The following is a 23,240-nucleotide window of genomic DNA, read 5'->3' on the forward strand; positions in this document are numbered from 1 at the left end:
GTACTATAAAAGTGGTATAGTTTCTCTCCTGCTTAGCGCTCACAGCGTACAGGAGGGTACGTATATACGCATAGGTTAGTTTAACCCTGTTGTTCAAGTTTATAATTGTGACCATATATAAATCATAGGGTGAGGTATTGTTTAACAAGTTTATGTATTAGAATCTTCGGCTGGCCTAAATGCTGGTCAGTGTATAGTTTAAGCAAGTTTATTATTAGAAAATGGGACAATTATGAATAGTTCCAGCTATACATTAGACACAGTTTGAATATACCGCAGTCTCCAGAACACACACTCAAGGGGGCACAAATTTAAACACATAGGTCATAGTTTAATGGGAAGTTTATGCCTTAGAATGAAACATATATAAATCATAGGTATAGTTAAATCAAGTTTTATTATTAGAATGGAACCTATATAAATCATAGGTATAGTTTAACAAGTTTATTATTAGAATGGAACCTATATAAATCATAGGTATAGTTTAACAAGTTTATTATTAGAATGGAACCTATATAAATCATAGGTATAGTTTAACAAGTTTATTATTAGAATGGAACCTATATAAATCATAGGTATAGTTTAACAAGTTTATTATTAGAATGGGACCTATATAAATCATAGGTATAGTTTAACAAGTTTATCATTAGAATGGGACCTATATAAATCATAGGTATAGTTTAACAAGTTTATTATTAGAATGGGACCTATATAAATCATAGGTATAGTTTAACAAGTTTATTATTAGAATGGGACCTATATAAATCATAGGTATAGTTTAACAAGTTTATTATTAGAATGGAACCTATATAAATGATAGGTATAGTTTAACAAGTTTATTATTAGAATGGAACCTATATAAATCATAGGTATAGGTTTAACAAGTTTATTATTAGAATGGAACCTATATAAAAATCATAGGTATAGTTTAAACAAGTTTATTATTAGAATGGGACCTATATAAATCATAGGTATATAGTTTAACAAGTTTAATTATTAGAATGGGAACCTATATAAATCATAGGTATAGTTTAAACAAGTTTATTATTAGAATGGGACCTATATAAATCATAGGTATAGTTTAACAAGTTTATTATTAGAATGGAACCTATATAAATCATAGGTATAGTTTAACAAGTTTATCATTAGAATGGAACCTATATAAATCATAGGTATAGTTTAACAAGTTTATCATTAGAATGGGACCTATATAAATCATAGGTATAGTTTAACAAGTTTATCATTAGAATGGAACCTATATAAATCATAGGTATAGTTTAACAAGTTTATCATTAGAATGGGAACCTATATAAAAACATAGGGTATAGTTTAACAAGTTTATTATTAGAATGGAAATCCTATATAGGTAAATCATAGGTTATAGTTTAACAAGTTTAGTTTATCAATGAGAAATGGAACCTATATAAATCATAGGTATAGTTTAACAAGTTTATTATTAGAAAAATGGAAACCTATATAAACATAGGTATAGTTTAACAAGTTTATACTATTAGAAATGGAACCTATATAAACCTTTTTGGTCATAGGTATTTAGTTTAACAAGTTTATTAAATGGAACCTATTAGAATGATAGGACCTATAGAAACAAGTTTATTATTATAAATTTAACTATATAATCATAGTTTAACAAGTTTTATTATTAGAATGGGACCTATACTAAATCATAGGTATAGTTTTAACAAGTTTTATCAATTAGAATGGGCACCTATATAAAATGGATAGGTATTAGTTTAACAAGTTTATTAGAATAAATTGGAACCTATATAAATCATAGGTATAGTTTAAACAGATTTTATTCATTAGAATCGGGACCTAAATAAATTTATATATTAGTTAATATTATAATGGAACCTATATAAAATCATAGGTATAGTTTAACAAGTATTTTATTCATTAGAATGGAAACCTATATAAACCTATATAAATCATAGGTATAGTTTAACAAGTTTTATCATTAGAATGGAACCTATATAAATCATAGGATATAGTTTAACAAGTTTATTATTAGAATGGGACCTATATAAATCCATAGGTATAGTTTAACAAGTTTATTATTAGAATGGAACCTATATAAATCATAGGTATAGTTTAACAAGTTTATTATTAGAATGGAACCTATATAAATCCATAGGTATAGAATTTTAAACAAGTTATTATTAGAATGGGACCTATATAAAACATAGGTATAGTTTAACAAGTTTATTATTAGAATGGAACCTATATAAATTTAGGTTATAGTTTAACAAGTTCATATTATTAGAATGGAACCTATATAAATCATAGGTATAGTTTAACAAGTTTTATTATTAGAATGGGAACTATATAAATCATAGGTATAGTTTAAACAAGGTTTATTAAGTAGAATGGACCCTATATAAATCATAGGTATAGTTTAACTAAGTTTATTATTAGAATGGAACCTATATAAATATAGGTATAGTTTTTAACAAAGTTTATTATTAGAATGGAACCTATATAAATCATAGGTATTAGTTTAACAAGTTTATTATTAGAATTGGACCTACCATATATAAATCATAGGTATAGTTTAGTCTTAACAAGTTTATTATTAGAATGGGAACCTATATAAATCATAGGTATAGTTTAACAAGTTTATTCATTAGAATGGAACCTATATAAATCATAGGTATAGTTTAACAAGTTTATCATTAGAATGGGACCTATATAAATCATAGGTATAGTTTAACAAGTTTATTATTTTAGAATGGGAAACCTATAATAAATCATAGGTATAGTTTAACAAGTTTATTCATTAGAATGGGACCTATATAAATGTTTAGGTATAGTTTAAACAATTTTAGTAATTAGAATGGGACCTAAATAAATGTTAGGTTATAAGTTAACAAGTTTATTATTAGAATGGGACCTATATAAATCATAGGTATAGTTTAACAAGTTTATATTAAATGGGACTCTATATAATTCATAGGTATAGTTTAACAAGTTTATCATTAGAATGTTAGGTAATTTTAACCTATATTAGAATGGGATCTAAATCATAAGGTTAGGTTTAGTTTAACAAGTTTATTATTAGAATGGGAGACCTAAATAAATGGTTAGGTATAGTTTAACAAGTTTATTATTAGAATGGAACCTATATAAATGTCATAGGTATAGTTTAAAACAAGTTTATCTATTAGAATGGGACCTATATAAATCATAGGTATAGTTTAACAAGTTTATTATTAGAATGGGACCTATCTATAAATCATAGGTATAGTTTAACAAGTTTATTATTAGAATGGAACCTATATAAATTCATAGGTATAGTTTAAACAAGTTTATTATTTAGAATGGGACCTAAATAAATCATAGGTATAGTTTAACAAGTTTATTATTAGAATGGGAACCTATATAAATGATAGGTATAGTTTAACAAGTTTATTATTAGAATGGAACCTATATAAAATCATAGGTATAGTTTAAAACAAGTTTATACATTAGAATGGGACCTATATAAATCATAGGGTATAGTTTAAACAAGTTTATCATTAGAATGGGACCTATATATAAATCATAGGTATAGTTTAACAAGTTTATTATCATAGGTATAGTTTACAAGTTATTAGTAGAAACCTATATAAATTCATAGGTATAGTTTAAACAAGTTTATCATTAGAATTGGGACCTATATAAAAAATCTTAGGTATAGTTTAAACAAGTTTATTATTAGAATGGAACCTATATATAATTTGATAGGTATAGTTTATCCAAGTGTATTATTTGAATGCGTACCTATATAAAATCATTAGGTATAGTTAATCTAACAAGTTTTATTTATTAGAATGGAGAACTATTATAACATCATAGTATAGTTTAACAAGTAAAATCATTAGAATGGGGACCTATATCATATCATAGTATAGTTATAGTTTAAACAAGTTTAGTCATTAGAATGAGAACCGTATATTAGATCATTAGGTATAGGTTTAACACAGTTTATTCATTAGAATATGGGACCTATATAAATCATAGGTATAGTTTAACAGTTTATTATTAGAATTGGATAACTATAGGTTAAATCTTAGGATTAGTTTAAACAAGTTTTATTTTTAGAATGGAACCTATTATATATCTATCAGGGTATAGTTTAACAATTTTATAGTTAAGGTCAAGTGTGATATGCTGTATGAATGTTCTGTAAGTAGAAATATAATGATTGTGATGTTACTTGTTAAGTTAGCTGTGATAGACAGGTATGTCCCAGACTTGGAATTTCCCTTCACCGTCCGTGTCCATATAACGACGCCATAGTGTACGGAAATCCCACACGTGCTAACCTTCTCGCTGAATGATAAAGTTGTCTTGTTTCCTATAAATGTTTGGTTGAACGAATGAACAACCGAGTCTACTTGCATGTAGTAGCCCGTCAGTTTTCCTTGGGTTAGGTTTGCGCTTGGTGGCTGTTGAATGAAGTGAACATCAAGTTAATCACCATTTCCTCCAAATTATTGAAAAGATGATTTAATACGTAAATATTTTGTACCACTTTCGATTACATGAGTTAAATCTGAAAACGTAGGCATTATGCTAAGTATGGTTTCGTTGCCTCACTAGATTGTATTTTATAAACAATATGGTAGATCTTTTAGAAAATGTCGGTATTATTGTGACGTTTTGAAACTTAAGATCGACTAAATGCGATGTTCGATTTATTGCTTCTCTAGTAGGATATTACCACTTATTCTCTTTATTATTGCGCCTTAACATCACTGATTGATAGATGTAAAGCATAGGTAACTTTGCTTAGTAATGATCAATAAGACGATACCTGTATATATACTAAAGTATGCAGTTTCCCCGCTGTGCACCAAACTGTATACGACTGGTTGCTAGATGAAGGGCCGACTAGTGGCACTGAGAAATTAACATATAATGTCTTAGAGTTTATATAATTATTATCTTTATTTCCTCCAAAATTGAAAATTACATAAAGAATGACATTTAACGTGAAAACAAGAAACAAAACAAAGCAAATAGAAATTTACAAAATATGTACAAGTTCAAGTCTAATAATTAGTAATTAGTTGAGATTATTCAAAGCAATAAGGATCGCATGCTTTCAGGAGTCTATACAAAAAAGATACATTTCCTAATCTAAACTCCTCTAAGGCACAGTTTGAGAAATCATAGGCAAATTCTTTACCCAACAAGGTGTTACATAAATCAAAATCTGTTAAATTGTGAAGCGACGACATGAATTCTAATCGAAAATTATTCACCAAAAAACACCAGTACTCGTCACGAATTTCGCTATTTTTATCACAATGCAAAATAATACGGGTAACATGATCATTAAAAAGTATTCCACATACTGACATAATTCTATACAATTTGATATTCGTGAGTTTACACTCAATATTTGATAAATATTGTGATATATCCGGTAACTGATATGTTCCTGTATTCAGTCATTTACTTAATTATTAATTAATAAACAATTATTTATACATCTTCCTATATAATTGACTATCTTTACTTAAAGTAACAGGCTCCCTGATTCATAAGTATTCATTAATATAATTCACAGGGTAGGGACGTGAGGATGTGTGTGAGAGAGTGTAAGGATGTGTATATTAATCAATTTAATGTTTAATTTGTATAAAATATTGTACATAACTGGAATAGTGAAAGTGTTGATATGGGCACTACCTGTTACCCAATCCCATTGTGTATAATTTATATACAATAAAATATTTTTAATTAAATTGAACATATAATGCATTTAATGCATTTGAAACAAAAAATCTACCACGAAAATTAGTAAGACAATTCATTACTACAAAATGAGAGTAAGTTTTTGGAAGACCAGAATTTTTGTCTGTTAAAAATAATTCATACTAACTTGGTAGTATAACTATGATGCAAAATAAAAATTGATAAAACAAACCGAAATACAAACATAATTTTACTGTATGGCTGCGGGAAATTGTTCTTACTTCAGCCGCGACATCTGTCAAAATGATTCTGGCCAAGTCATCTCAATTATGGCAATATATAACACATTGGGAATATATTGTAAAACATCTCTTGATTTTATGATTTTTCACGGCTTTCTTATTAACTCAAAATGTTTACTTGATTTACCGATTTGATATTTAAAAATTTAATATAGATTCATCGCTGTTTCTTTATATTGCGCATTATTTTTAATACATTTCTAATTAATTAGACAATGCATGAGACCCTTACCATCTTCTGGTGTGGTAAATGAATACTGATGCGGATTGGCCCAATACTGACTCCCGCTGACTTGACACACCAATAGCACGCTGTATGTTGTGTACGGATATGTATTCTCCAATTGATAACAAAATTCTGTTTTGGACCCCATGTATGACTATGCAAATTTAAGAGAAAAATTAATACTGCTTTTTTGTATAAAAAACATTAATAGATAATGTATAAACATGAAATCATGGATATAAATGTCAAAATTTTCGCCCACTTATAGTAGAAATATAACTGTAATATCAACACACTGAATGTTTCCGCACCACAAATAGTGGTTTGTGTTCATCTTGGCTTTTACATGAGATCAAAAAATTAAAATGAAGAAAACACATCGGGAAAATCAATAACAAAATTGTGCGCAACACCTATCTGATCGGATCGCTATCCATTTATTTAAGAGTTTAAATTTAATGAATTAAGATAATTCGAAATATTATATTTATAGTAATATTAAACCGAGAACTGTATTCATACATAATTATACTTACTGTACTATAGAACCGAGAACTGTATTCAAACGTAATTATACTTACTGTACTATAGAACCGAGAACTGTATTAAGACGTAATTATACTTACTGTACTATAGAACCGAGAACTGTATTCAGACATAATTATACTAACTGTACTATAGAACCGAGAACTATATTCAGGCGTAATTATACTTACTGTACTATAGAAGCGAGAACTATATTCAGGCGTAATTATACTTACTGTACTACAGAAGCGAGAACTATATTCAGACATAATTATACTTACTGTATTATAGAACCGAGAACGGTATTCAGACGGAATTATACTTACTGTACTATAGAACCGAGAACTGTATTCAGACGTAATTATACTTACTGTACTATAGAACCGAGAACTGTATTAAGACGTAATTATACTTACTGTACTATAGAACCGAGAACTGTATTAAGACGTAATTATACTTACTGTACTATAGAACCGAGAACTGTATTCAGACATAATTATACTTACTGTACTATAGAAGCGAGAACTGTATTCAGACATAATTAAACTTACTGTACTATAGAACTGTATTCAGACGTAATTATACTTACTGCACTATAGAAGCGAGAACTGTATTCAGACATAATTATACTTACTGTACTATAGAACCGAGAACTGTATTCAGACGTAATTATACTTACTGTACTATAGAACCGAGACCTGTATTCAGACGTAATTATACTTACTGTACTATAGAACGAGAACTGTATTCAGACATAATTATACTTACTGTACTATAGAACCGAGAACTGTATTCAGACGTAATTATACTTACTGTACTATAGAACCGAGAACTGTATTCAGACATAATTATACTTACTGTACTATAAACTGTATTACGTATTAACTACTGTACTATAGAACCGAGAACTGTATTCAGACGTAATTATACTTACTGTACTATAGAACCGAGAACTGTATTCAGACATAATTATACTTACTGTACTATAGAACTGTATTCAGACATAATTATACTTACTGTACTATAGAACCGAGAACTGTATTCAGACGTAATTATACTTACTGTACTATAGAACCGAGAAACTGTATTCAGACGTAATTATACTTACTGTACTATAGAACCGAGAACTGTATTCAGACGTAATTATACTTACTGTACTATAGAACCGAGAACTGTATTCAGACGTAATTATACTTACTGTACTATAGAACCGAGAACTGTATTCAGACGTAATTATACTTACTGTACTATAGAACCGAGAACTGTATTCAGACATAATTATACTTACTGTACTATAGAACCGAGAACTGTATTCAGACATAATTATACTTACTGTACTATAGAACCGAGAACTGTATTCAGACGTAATTATACTTACTGTACTATAGAACCGAGAACTGTATTCAGACATAATTATACTTACTGTACTATAGAACCGAGAACCTGTATTCAGACGTAATTATACTTACTGTACTATAGAACCGAGAACTGTATTCAGACGTAATTATACTTACTGTATTATAGAACCGAGAACTGTATTCAGACGTAATTATACTTACTGTACTATAGAACCGAGAACTGTATTCAGACGTAATTATACTTACTGTACTATAGAACCGAGAACTGTATTCAGACGTAATTATACTTACTGTACTATAGAACCGAGAACTGTATTCAGACGTAATTATACTTACTGTATTATAGAAGCGAGAACTGTATTCAGACGTAATATTTATTACTTACTGTACTATAGAACCGAGAACTGTATTCAGACGTAATTATACTTACTGTACTATAGAACCGAGAACTGTATTCAGACGTAATTATACTTACTGTACTATAGAACCGAGAACTGTATTCAGACATAATTATACTTACTGTACTATAGAACCGAGAACTGTATTCAGACGTAATTATACTTACTGTACTATAGAACCGAGAACTGTATTCAGACGTAATTATACTTACTGTACTATAGAACCGAGAACTGTATTCAGACGTAATTATACTTACTGTACTATAGAACCGAGAACTGTATTCAGACGTAATTATACTTACTGTACTACTGTAGACGAACTGTAATTCAGACATAATTATACTTACTGTACTATAGAACCGAGAACTGTATTCAGACATAATTATACTTACTGTACTATAGAAGCGAGAACTGTATTCAGACGTAATTATACTTACTGTACTATAGAAGCGAGAACTGTATTCAGACATAATTATACTTACTGTACTATAGAACCGAGAACTGTATTCAGACGTAATTATACTTACTGTACTATAGAACCGAGAACTGTATTCAGACATAATTATACTTACTGTACTATAGAACCGAGAACTGTATTCAGACGTAATTATACTTACTGTACTATAGAACCGAGAACTGTATTCAGACATAATTATACTTACTGTACTATAGAAGCGAGAACTGTATTCAGACATAATTATACTTACTGTACTATAGAACCGAGAACTGTATTCAGACATAATTATACTTACTGTACTATAGAACTGTATTCAGACGTAATTATACTTACTGTACTATAGAACCGAGAACTGTATTCAGACACGTAATTATACTTACTGTACTATAGAACCGAGAACTGTATTCAGACGTAATTATACTTACTGTACTATAGAACCGAGAACTGTATTCAGACGTAATTATACTTACTGTACTATAGAACCGAGAACTGTATTCAGACATAACTTATGTATATTTACTACTGTACTATAGAACCGAGAACTGTATTCAGACATAATTATACTTACTGTACTATAGAACCGAGAACTGTATTCAGACATAATTATACTTACTGTACTATAGAACCGAGAACTGTATTCAGACGTAATTATACTTACTGTACTATAGAACCGAGAACTGTATTCAGACGTAATTATACTTACTGTACTATAGAACCGAGAACTGTATTCAGACGTAATTATACTTACTGTACTATAGAACCGAGAACTGTATTCAGACGTAATTATACTTACTGTACTATAGAACCGAGAACTGTATTCAGACGTAATTATACTTACTGTACTATAGAACTGTATTCAGACGTAATTATACTTACTGTACTATAGAAGCGAGAACTGTATTCAGACGTAATTATACTTACTGTACTATAGAAGCGAGAACTGTATTCAGACATAATTATACTTACTGTACTATAGAACCGAGAACTGTATTCAGACATAATTATACTTACTGTACTATAGAACCGAGAACTGTATTCAGACGTAATTATACTTACTGTACTATAGAACCGAGAACTGTATTCAGACGTAATTATACTTACTGTACTATAGAACCGAGAACTGTATTCAGACGTAATTATACTTACTGTACTATAGAACCGAGAACTGTATTCAGACGTAATTATACTTACTGTACTATAGAACTGTATTCAGACGTAATTATACTTACTGTACTATAGAACCGAGAACTGTATTCAGACGTAATTATACTTACTGTACTATAGAACCGAGAACTGTATTCAGACGTAATTAATTATATACTTACTGTATTCAGATATAATTAACCGTACTATAGAACTGTATTCAGACGTAATTATACTTACTGTACTATAGAACGAGAACTGTAGACTAATTATTATTACTGTACCGAGAACTGTATTCAGACGTAATTATACTTACTGTACTATAGAACCGAGAACTGTATTCAGACATAATTATACTTACTGTACTATAGAACCGAGAACTGTATTCAGACGTAATTATACTTACTGTACTATAGAACCGAGAACTGTATTCAGACATAATTATACTTACTGTACTATAGAAACCGAGAACTGTATTCAGACGTAATTATACTTACTGTACTATAGAACCGAGAACTGTATTCAGACGTAATTATACTTACTGTACTATAGAACCGAGAACTGTATTCAGACATAATTATACTTACTGTACTATAGAACGAGTATTCAGACATAATTATACTTACTGTACTATAGAACCGAGAACTGTATTCAGACATAATTATACTTACTGTACTATAGAACCGAGAACTGTATTCAGACGTAATTATACTTACTGTACTATAGAACCGAGAACTGTATTCAGACGTAATTATACTTACTGTACTATAGAACCGAGAACTGTATTCAGACGTAATTATACTTACTGTACTATAGAACCGAGAACTGTATTCAGACATAATTATACTTACTGTACTATAGAACCGAGAACTGTATTCAGACGTAATTATACTTACTGTACTATAGAACCGAGAACTGTATTTCAGACGTAATTTATTTACTTACTGTACTATAGAAGCGAGAACTGTATTCAGACGTAATTATACTTACTGTACTATAGAACTTGTATTCAGACGGAATTATACTTACTGTACTATAGAAAGCGAGAACTGTATTCAGACGTAATTATACTTACTGTACTATAGAACCGAGAACTGTATTCAGACGTAATTATACTTACTGTACTATAGAACCGAGAACTGTATTCAGACGTAATTATACTTACTGTACTATAGAAGCGAGAACTGTATTCAGACGTAATTATACTTACTGTACTATAGAAGCGAGAACTGTATTCAGACGTAATTATACTTACTGTACTATAGAACCGAGAACTGTATTCAGACGTAATTATACTTACTGTACTATAGAACCGAGAACTGTATTCAGACGTAATTATACTTACTGTACTATAGAACCGAGAACTGTATTCAGACATAATTATACTTACTGTACTATAGAACCGAGAACTGTATTCAGACGTAATTATACTTACTGTACTATAGAACTGAGAACTGTATTCAGACAAAATTATACTTACTGTACTATAGAACCGAGAACTGTATTCAGACGTAATTATACTTACTGTACTATAGAACCGAGAACTGTATTCAGACGTAATTATACTTACTGTACTATAGAACCGAGAACTGTATTCAGACGTAATTATACTTACTGTACTATAGAACCGAGAACTGTATTCAGACGTAATTATACTTACTGTACTATAGAACCGAGAACTGTATTCAGACGTAATTATACTTACTGTACTATAGAACCGAGAACTGTATTCAGACGTAATTATACTTACTGTACTATAGAACGAGAACTTATTCAGACGAAAGACGTTTATACTTTACTGTACTATAGAACTGAGAACTGTATTCAGACGTAATTATACTTACTGTACTATAGAACCGAGAACTGTATTCAGACATTAATTATACTTACTGAACTATAGAACGAGAACTGTATTCAGACGTAATTATACTTACTGTACTATAGAACCGAGAACTGTATTCAGACGTAATTATACTTACTGTTACTATAGAACCGAGAACTGTATTCAGACGTAATTATACTTACTGTACTATAGAACCGAGAACTGTATTCAGACGTAATTATACTTACTGTACTATAGAACCGAGAACTGTATTCAGACGTAATTATACTTTACTGTACTATAGAACCGAGAACTGTATTCAGACGGTAATTATACTTACTGTACTATAGAACCGAGAACTGTATTCAGACTTAATTATACTTACTGTACTATAGAACCGAGAACTGTATTCAAGACATAATTATACTTACTGTACTATAGTAACCGAGACCTGTATTCAGACGTTATTATACTTACTGTACTATATAACCGAGAACTGTATTCAGACGTAATTATACTTACTGTACTATAGAACGCGAGAACTGTAATTCAGACGTTAATTATACTTAACTGTACTATAGAACCGAGAACTGTATTCAGACGATTAACTGTATATGAGAAGCGAGGAACTTACAGTAGGAATGAAACTTACGCTGTACTATAGAACCGAGAACTGTATTCAGACGTAATTATACTTACTGTACTATAGAACCGAGAACTGTATTCAGACGTAATTATACTTACTGTACTATAGAACCGAGAACTGTATTCAGACGTAATTATACTTACTGTACTATAGAACCGAGAACTGTATTCAGACGGGAATTATACTTACTGTACAGAACTGATTATAACTGTATATAGAACCGAACTGTAATCATATAGTTTACTTATAGAACTGAGAACTGTATTCAGACGTAATTATACTTACTGTACTATAGGATCTGAGAACTGTATTCGACGTCATTATACTTACTATACTGTATTCGTAATTATAGTTACTTGTAACTTAGGAAACTGAATTACAGACATCATTATACTTACTGTACTGTTCTAAAAAGACCGAGAACTGTATTCAGACGTAAGTATACTTACTGAGAACTGTATTCAGACGTAATTATACTTACTGTACTATACAACCGAGAACTGTATTCAGACGTAATTATACTTACTGTACTATAGAACGAGAACTATATTGAATTTACTTACTGTACTATAGAAACGTGAACTGTATTCAGACGTGATTAATTATACTACTTGAACTGTATTCAGACTATAGAACCGACTATTAGAACTGTCATTTCAGACGTAATTATACTTACTGTTACTATAGAACCGAGAACTGTATTCAGACGTAATTTATACTTACTGTACTATAGAACCGAGAACTGTATTCAGACTAAATTACACTTACTGTACTATAGAACCGAGAACTGTATTCAGACGTAATTATAAGTGTACTTACTGTACTATTAGAACCGAGAACTGTATTCAGACGTAATTATACTTACTGTACTATAGAAAACCGAGAACTGTATTCAGACGGACATAATTATTTATACGTACTGTACTATAGAACCGAGAACTGTATTTCAGACGTACTTACTTACTATACGAGAACTGTATTCAGACATTAATTATACTTTACTGTACTATAGAACCGAGAACTGTATTCAGACGTAATTATACTTACTGTACTATAGAACCGAGAACTGTCCAACCGTGAATCTGTATTCAGACGTAATTATACTTACTGTACTATAGAACCGAGAACTGTATTCAGACGGAATTATACTTACTGTACTATATGAAACAGACGAGATACTTACTGTATAGAACCGAGAACTGTCAGAATGACGTAATTATACTTACTGTTACTATTTAGAACCTATAGAGAACTGTATTCAGACGTTAATGCTTACTGTACATATATGAACCGAGAACAGTTTCAGAACATAATCTATACTTACTTGTATCTATAGAACGAACCTGTATTCAGGACGTATTATATCTTTACTGTACTATGAACCAGAGAACTGTATTCAAGGACGTAATTATACTTACGTACTTATAGAACACCGAGAAACTGTATTCAGACTTAATTGTACTTACTGATACTATAGAACCGTGAATTCAGTCTTAGCTTGTGATTTACTTACTGATACCATAGTCAAAAAGAAAGAGATGTTACAGCACACTGTACCTGACCAATTCATCGGTTTTCCTGAAGACGTAAATTGATGCCACAGTTTTGCCACTGGCTTACTATAAAATAAATGTTTGGGTTTTCTTTCCATCATTAAATCATTCATTGATAGCGTGAATTAACTAACACAAAGTTTATTCTTTCATGAACTGGAATAAGCAGAATTTACGGATTTTATAGCTTGATGAAACACTGTAGTTATAGGACGATGTTTCCATATGGCCATTACCAGTAAGATTGAAAGTTATATTCACATCTAAATGCAAACATAGGCCTCTATCTCTAGATGCTGTGATTTCATTGTCCCCTAAGTACCAGCATAATTGGAGCCGTACAGTTAACAACATGTCTGTGTAAATAAATTACCTCTATAGATCTGGGTGTAATCAATGTCATTGTAACAATTGGCAAAAATAACGTTCAATGTATATTTAACAAACATTTCAATGAACTCTAGTTAAATCTGGGTGTGATTGTAATCACTGACATAAGAATTATAATAGCATGCCTTATGCCGAATTTGAGAGGAAAAAACATTCTTCTATTAGATCATTGCTCATTTGTGATGTTAAAACATTAAACTTGGCGATTCAATTAGCGTTTCTTTGATGAACATTCTATAGGACCTCTAGATCTGGGTGTGATAATGTTTTTACTGCGGAACTTTTGGCTCAGAAAATATGCGTAACATCTTACGTGAAGTCTAATACGCCGCATCTACCTCTAGTAGCCGTCGTATGGGTGTGGTAATCTGTAAAACTTGGCAAATAGCGTCCCATTACAAACATTAACATTCCTTACCAATCTAGGATCTGTGAAATTGTATTCAACTTGGTTTGTTAACTAGTCGTATCTTATACAACATTAATAGAACCTCTAGATCTGGATGTGATTGTAACAGTAACTTGGCAAATAGCGTATCTTAACAACATTCTTCACTCTTAGACTCTGGATGTGATTGTAAACTTGGCGAATATCGTAATCTTAACAAACATTCTACATCTAGATCTGGGTGTGATTGTAATCTTGGCAAATAGCGTATCTTAACAACAATTCTATCCTCTAGATCTGGGTGTGTGATTGTAAACTTGGCAAATAGCGTATCTTAACAATCATTTCTACCTCTAGATCTGGGATGTTTTTTTTTTCCCCCATTGTAAACTTGGCAAATAGCGTATCTTAACAAACATTCTATCTCTAGATCTGGATGTATATTGTAAAGTTGGCATAAATAGCGTATCTTAACAACATTCTACCTCTAGATCTGGGTGTGATTGTAAACTTGGCAAATAGCGTATCTTAACAACATTCTACCTCTAGATCTGGGTGTGATTGTTAACTGGACAAATAGCGTATCTTAACAATATTCTACCTCTAGATCTGGGTGTGATTGTTAACTGGACAAATAGCGTATCTTAACAACATTCTACCTCTAGATCTGGGTGTGATTGTAAACTTGGCAAATAGCGTATCTTAACAACATTCTACCTCTAGATCTGGGTGTGATTGTAAACTTGGCAAATAGCGTATCTTAACAACATTCTACCTCTAGATCTGGGTGTGATTGTAAACTGGGCAAATAGCGTATCTTAACAACATTACCTACCTCTAGATCTGGGGTGTGATTGTAAACTTGGGCAAATAGCGTATTCTTAACAACATTCTACCTCTAGATCTGGGTGTGATTGTTAAACTTGGCAAATAGCGTATCTTAACAACATTCTCTCTAGATCTGGGTGTGATTGTAACTTGGCAAATAGCGTATCTTAACAACATATTACCTCTAGATCTGGGTGTGATTGTAAACTTGGCAAATAGGGTATCTTAACAACATTTCTACCTCTAGATCTGGGGTGTGATTGTAAACTGGTAAAAATAGGCGTATCTTAAACAACATTCTACTCTCTAGATCTGGGTGTGATTGATAAACTTGGCAAATAAGCGTATCTTAACAACATTCTACCTCTAGATCTGGGTGTGATTGTAAACTTGGCAAATAGCGTATCTTAACAACATTCTACCTCTAGATCTGGGTGTGATTGTAAACTTGGCAAATAGCGTATCTTAACAACATTCTACCTCTAGATCTGGGTGTGATTGTAAACTTGGCAAATAGCGTATCTTAACAACATTCTACCTCTAGATCTGGGGTGACTAATCAAATTGGTTTCTTAACAATTATTCAATCTACCTCTAGATCTGGGGTATTGTAAAACAAATAAGGTATCTTAACAACATTCTACCTCTAGATTGGGTGTGATTGTTGTTATTCTACCTTTAGATCTGGGTGTGATTGTAAACTTGGCAAATAGCGTATCATAACAACATTCTACCTCTAGATCTGGGTGTGATTGTAAACTTGGCAAATAGCGTATCTTAACAACATTCTACCTCTAGATCTGGGTGTGATTGTAAACTTGGCAAATAGCGTATCTTAACAACATTCTACCTCTAGATCTGGGTGTCATTGTAAACTTGGCAAATAGCGTTTCTTAACAACATTCTACCTCTAGATCTGGGTGTAATTGTACACTATGCAAATATCGTTTCTTAACAATATTCTACCTCTAGATCTGGGTGTGATTGAAAACTTGGCAAATATCTTATCTTAACAACAATGTACCTCTAGATCTGGGTGTGATTGTAAACTTGGCAAATAGCGTATCTTAAACAACTTTCTACCTCTAGATCTGGGTGTGATTTGTACTTGGCAATTAGCGTATCTTAACAGCATTCACCTCTAGAATCTGGGTGTGATTGTAAAAATTGGCAAATTGGTATCTAAACTACATTCTACACTACTAGATCTGGGTGTGATTGTAAACTTGGCAAATATCGTATCTTAACAACATTCTACCTCTAGATCTGGGTGTGATTGTAAACTTGGCAAATAGCGTATCTTAACAACATTCTACCTCTAGATCTGGGTGTGATTGTAAACTTGGCAAATAGCGTATCTTAACAACATTCTACCTCTAGATCTGGGTGTGATTGTAAACTTGGCAAATAGCGTATCTTAACAACATTCTACCTCTAGATCTGGGTGTGATTGTAAACTTGGCAAATAGCGTATCTTAACAACATTCTACCTCTAGATCTGGGTGTGATTGTAAACTTGGCAAATAGCGTTTCTTAACAACATTTTACCTCTAGATCTGGGTGTGATTGTAAACTGGGCAAATAGCGGTATCTTAACTACATTCTACCTCTAGATCTGGGGTGTGATTGTAAACTTGGCAAATAGCGTATCTTTAACTAACATTCTACCTCTAGATCTGGGTGTGATTGTAAACTTGGCAAATAGCGTATCTTAACAACATTCTACCTCTAGATCTGGGTGTGATTGTAAACTTGGCAAATAGCGTATCTTAACAACATTCTACCTCTAGATCTGGGTGTGATTGTAAACTTGGCAAATAGCGTATCTTAACAACATTCTACCTCTAGATCTGGGTGTGATTGTAAACTTGGCAAATAGCGTATCTTAACAACATTCTACCTCTAGATCTGGGTGTGATTGTAAACTTGGCAAATAGCGTATCTTAACAACATTCTACCTCTAGATCTGGGTGTGATTGTAAACTTGGCAAATAGCGTATCTTAACAACATTCTACCTCTAGATCTGGGTGTGATTGTAAACTTGGCAAATAGCGTATCTTAACAACATTCATTTGCGTACCTCTAGATCTTAAAAGCCTGGGTGTGATTGTGTAACTTGGCAAATAGCGTATCTTAACAACATTCACCTCTAGATCTGGGTGTGATTGTAAACTTGGCAAATAGCGTTTCTTAACAATATTCTACCTCTAGATCTGGGTGTGATTGTAAACTTGGCAAATAGCGTATCTTAACAACATTCTACCTCTAGATCTGGGTGTGATTGTAAACTTGGCAAATAGCGTATCTTAACAACATTCTACCTCTAGATCTGGGTGTGATTGTAAACTTGGCAAATAGCGTATCTTAACAACATTCTACCTCTAGATCTGGGTGTGATTGTAAACTTGGCAAATAGCGTATCTTAACAACATTCTACCTCTAGATCTGGGTGTGATTGTTAAACTTGGCAAATAGCGTATCTTAACAACATTTCTACCTCTAGATCTGGGTGTGTGATTGTAAACTTGGCAAATAGCGTATCTTAACAACATTCTACCTCTAGATCTGGGTGTGATTGTAAACTTGGCAAATAGCGTATCTTAACAACATTCTACCTCTAGATCTGGGTGTGATTGTAAACTTGGCAAATAGCGTATCTTAACAACATTCTACCTCTAGATCTGGGTGTGATTGTAAACTTGGCAAATAGCGTATCTTAACAACATTCTACCTCTAGATCTGGGTGTGATTGTAAACTTGGCAAATAGCGTATCTTAACAACATTCTACCTCTAGAATTGGTGTGTGTGATTGTTTTAATTGTAAACTTGGCAAATAGCGTATCTTAACAACATTCTACCTCTAGATCTGGGTGTGATTGTAAACTTGGCAAATAGCGTATCTTAACAACATTCTACCTCTAGATCTGGGTGTGATTGTAAACTTGGCAAATAGCGTATCTTAACTACATTCTACCTCTAGATCTGGGTGTGATTGTAAACTTGGCAAATAGCGTATCTTAACAACATTCTACCTCTAGATCTGGGTGTGATTGTAAACTTGGCAAATAGCGTATCTTAACAACATTCTACCTCTAGATCTGGGTGTGATTGTAAACTTGGCAAATAGCGTATCTTAACAACATTCTACCTCTAGAACTGGGTGTGATTGTAAACTTGGCAAATAGCGTATCTTAACAACATTCTACCTCTAGATCTGGGTGTGATTGTAAACTTGGCAAATAGCGTATCTTAACAACATTCTACCTCTAGATCTGGGTGTGATTGTAAACTTGGCAAATAGCGTATCTGAACAAAATTCTACCTCTAGATCTGGGTGTGATTGTAAACTTGGCAAATAGGTCAACTATGCTTTCTATAACTATTAAGGTCACGCTGGGTGTGATTGTAACGTGTGTAATTCTACCTTATGTATTGTGTAAACTAGTAAACACGCTGTCGTACACTAGTAAGTTACACGCTGATCAAACGCTACATTTTTAGTGAATCGCTACGCTGTAAGCTACACAAAGACATGCTTTCACGCTTGTCTGCACTCTAGTTAAGGTCACGCTGTACGTACTAGCGTGCTTAAGTTCAAAAATGTTCGTTACACTAGTAATCTCACGGGGTGTACATAGTAAAGGTTATGCTAGTCGTACACTCTGGCACGTTAAAGCGCCACGAATGTCGTACACTAGTAAGGTCACGCTGTAGGTCATACTAGTAAGGTCACGCTTGTTGTACACTAGTAAGGTCACGCTGTCGTTACACTAGTAAGGTCACCCTGTCGTACACTAGTAAGGTCACGCTGTCGTACACTAGTAAGGTCACGCTGTAGTACAACTAGTAAGATCACCGCTGTCGTACACTAGTAAGGTCACCCTGTCGTACACTAGTAAGGTCACGCTGTCGTACACTAGTAAGGTCACGCTGTCGTACACTAGTAAGGTCACGCTGTCGCTACACTAGTAAGGTCACGCTGTCGTACACTAGTAAGGTCACGCTGTCGTACACTAGTAAGGTCACGCTGTCGTACACTAGTAAGGTCACGCTGTCGTACACTAGTAAGGTCACGCTGTCGTACATAGTAAGATCACGCTGTCGTACACTAGTAGGTCACGCTGTCGTACACTAGTAAGGTCACGCTGTCGTACACTAGTAAGGTCACGCTGTCGTACACTAGTAAGGTCACGCTGTCGTACACTAGTAAGGTCACGCTGTGTCGTACACTAGTAAGGTCACGCTGTCGTACACTAGTAAGGTCACGCTGTCGTACACTAGTAAGATCACGCTGTCGTACACTAGTAAGGTCACGCTGTCGTACACTAGTTAAGGTCACGCTGTCGTACACTAGTAAGTCACCTGTCGTACACTAGTAAGGTCACGCTGTCGTACACTAGTAAGGTCACGCTGCTGTCGTACACTAGTAAGGTCACCTGTCGTACACTAGTAAGGTCACCCTGTCGTACACTAGTAAGGTCACGCTGTCGTACACTAGTAAGATCACGCTGTCGTACACTAGTAAGATCACGCTGTCGTACACTAGTAAGGTCACGCTGTCGTACACTAGTAAGGTCACGCTGTCGTACACTAGTAAGGTCACGCTGTCGTACACTAGTAAGGTCACGCTGTCGTACACTAGTAAGATCACGCTGTCGTACACTAGTAAGGTCACGCTGTCGTACACTAGTAAGGTCACGCTGTCGTACACTAGTAAGGTCACCCTGTCGTACACTAGTAAGATCACGCTGTCGTACACTAGTAAGATCACGCTGTCGTACACTAGTAAGGTCACGCTGTCGTACACTAGTAAGGTCACGCTGTTCGTACACTAGTAAGGTCACGCTGTCGTACACTAGTAAGGTCACGCTGTCGTACACTAGTAAGGTCACCGCTGTCGTACACTAGTAAGGTCACGCTGTCGTACACTAGTAAGGTCACGCTGTTGTACACTAGTAAGGTCACGCTGTCGTACACTAGTAAGGTCACGCTGTCGTACACTAGTAAGGTCACGCTGTCGTACACTAGTAAGGTCACGCTGTCGTACACTAGTAAGGTCACGCTGTCGTACACTAGTAAGGTCACGCTGTCGTACACTAGTAAGGTCACGCTGTCGTACACTAGTAAGATCACGCTGTCGTACACTAGTAAGATCACGCTGTCGTACACTAGTAAGGTCACGCTGTCGTACACTAGTAAGGTCACGCTGTCGTACACTAGTAAGGTCACGCTGTCGTACACTAGTAAGATCACGCTGTCGTACACTAGTAAGATCACGCTGTCGTACACTAGTAAGGTCACGCTGTCGTACACTAGTAAGGTCACGCTGTCGTACACTAGTAAGGTCACGCTGTCGTACACTAGTAAGGTCACGCTGTCGTACACTAGTAAGGTCACGCTGTCGTACACTAGTAAGGATCACGCTGTCGTACACTAGTAAGGCTGTCGTACACTAGTAAGGTCACGCTGTCGTACACTAGTAAGGTCACGCTGTCGTACACTAGTAAGGTCACGCTGTCGTACACTAGTAAGGTCACGCTGTCGTACACTAGTAAGGTCACGCTTGTCGTACACTAGTAAGGTCACGCTGTCGTACACTAGTAAGGTCACGCTGTCGTACACTAGTAAGGTCACGCTGTCGTACACTAGTAAGGTCACGCTGTGTACACTAGTAAGGTCACGCTGTCGTACACTAGTAAGGTCACGCTGTCGTACACTAGTAAGGTCACGCTGTCGTACACTAGTAAGGTCACGCTGTCGTACACTAGTAAGGTCACGCTGTCGTACACTAGTAAGGTCACGCTGTCGTACACTAGTAAGGTCACGCTGTCGTACACTAGTAAGGTCACGCTGTCGTACACTAGTAAGGTCACGCTGTCGTACACTAGTAAGGTCACGCTGTCGTACACTAGTAAGGTCACGCTGTCGTACACTAGTAAGGTCACGCTGTCGTACACTAGTAAGGTCACGCTGTCGTACACTAGTAAGGTCACGCTGTCGTACACTAGTAAGGTCACCCTGTCGTACACTAGTAAGATCACGCTGTCGTACACTAGTAAATCACACTAATCACGGCTGTCGTACACTAGTAAGGTCGCTGTCGTACACTAGTAAGGATCACGCTTCGTACACTAGTAAGATCACGCTGTCGTACACTAGTAAGGTCACGCTGTCGTACACTAGTAAGGTCACGCTGTCGTACACTAGTAAGGTCACGCTGTCGTACACTAGTAAGGTCACGCTGTCGTACACTAGTAAGGTCACGCTGTCGTACACTAGTAAGATCACGCTGTCGTACACTAGTAAGGTCACGCTGTCGTACACTAGTAAGATCACGCTGTCGTACACTAGTAAGGTCACACTGTCGTACACTAGTAAGATCACCTGTCGTACACTAGTAAGGTCACGCTGTCGTACACTAGTAAGATCACGCTGTCGTACACTAGTAAGGTCACCCTGTCGTACACTAGTAAGGTCACGCTGTCGTACACTAGTAAGGTCATGCTGTCGTACACTAGTAAGGTCACGCTGTCGTACACTAGTAAGATCACGCTGTCGTACACTAGTAAGGTCACGCTGTCGTACACTAGTAAGGTCACGCTGTCGTACACTAGTAAGGTCACGCTGTCGTACACTAGTAAGGTCACCCTGTCGTACACTAGTAAGGTCACGCTGTCGTACACTAGTAAGGTCACGCTGTCGTACACTAGTAAGGTCACGCTGTCGTACACTAGTAAGATCACGCTGTCGTACACTAGTAAGGTCACGCTGTCGTACACTAGTAAGATCACGCTGTCGTACACTAGTAAGATCACGCTGTCGTACACTAGTAAGGTCACGCTGTCGTACACTAGTAAGGTCACGCTGTCGTACACTAGTAAGGTCATGCTGTCGTACACTAGTAAGGTCACGCTGTCGTACACTAGTAAGGTCACGCTGTCGTACACTAGTAAGGTCACGCTGTCGTACACTAGTAAGGTCACGCTGTCGTACACTAGTAAGGTCACGCTGTCGTACACTAGTAAGGTCACGCTGTCGTACACTAGTAAGGTCACGCTGTCGTACACTAGTAAGGTCACGCTGTCGTACACTAGTAAGGTCACGCTGTCGTACACTAGTAAGGTCACGCTGTCGTACACTAGTAAGGTCATGCTGTCGTACACTAGTAAGATCACGCTGTCGTACACTAGTAAGGTCACCTGTCGTACACTAGTAAGGTCACGTGTCGTACTGTAAGTACGCTACGTACACTAGTAAGATCACCGCTGTCGTACACTAGTAAGGTCATGCTGTCGTACACTAGTAAGATCACGCTGTCGTACACTAGTAAGGTCACGCTGTCGTACACTAGTAAGATCACGCTGTCGTACACTAGTAAGGTCACGCTGTCGTACACTAGTAAGGTCACGCTGTCGTACACTAGTAAGGTCACCCTGTCGTACACTAGTAAGGTCACGCTGTCGTACACTAGTAAGGTCACGCTGTCGTACACTAGTAAGGTC

At 34.6% G+C, this 23,240-nt stretch overlaps 1 protein-coding gene and 1 long non-coding RNA gene across 2 annotated transcripts in view; one reads left to right on the forward strand and one right to left on the reverse strand.

Annotated features, from left to right (window-relative positions):
- The window catches only part of LOC138320353 (dual 3',5'-cyclic-AMP and -GMP phosphodiesterase 11A-like), a 495,361-nt gene extending 495,306 nt beyond the window's left edge, over positions 1-55 (forward strand). Inside the window, exon 21 of the transcript XR_011208170.1 lies at positions 46-55. The gene's annotated coding sequence lies outside the window, so the exon portion shown is untranslated. The remainder of the gene's footprint in view (positions 1-45) is intronic.
- Positions 56-4,219: 4,164 nt separating this feature from the next.
- Positions 4,220-6,633, reverse strand: LOC138320354 (uncharacterized). Its single transcript, XR_011208171.1, has 3 exons — positions 6,235-6,633; positions 4,814-4,899; positions 4,220-4,445 (listed from the first exon to the last, which is right to left on the reverse strand). It is a non-coding gene; the product is annotated as an uncharacterized lncRNA (long non-coding RNA).
- Between the last annotated feature and the right edge of the window lie 16,607 nt (positions 6,634-23,240).

The sequence above is a fragment of the Argopecten irradians genome, chromosome 4 (genome assembly GCF_041381155.1).
Source record: "Argopecten irradians isolate NY chromosome 4, Ai_NY, whole genome shotgun sequence".
Taxonomy (NCBI): Eukaryota; Metazoa; Mollusca; class Bivalvia; order Pectinida; family Pectinidae; genus Argopecten; species Argopecten irradians.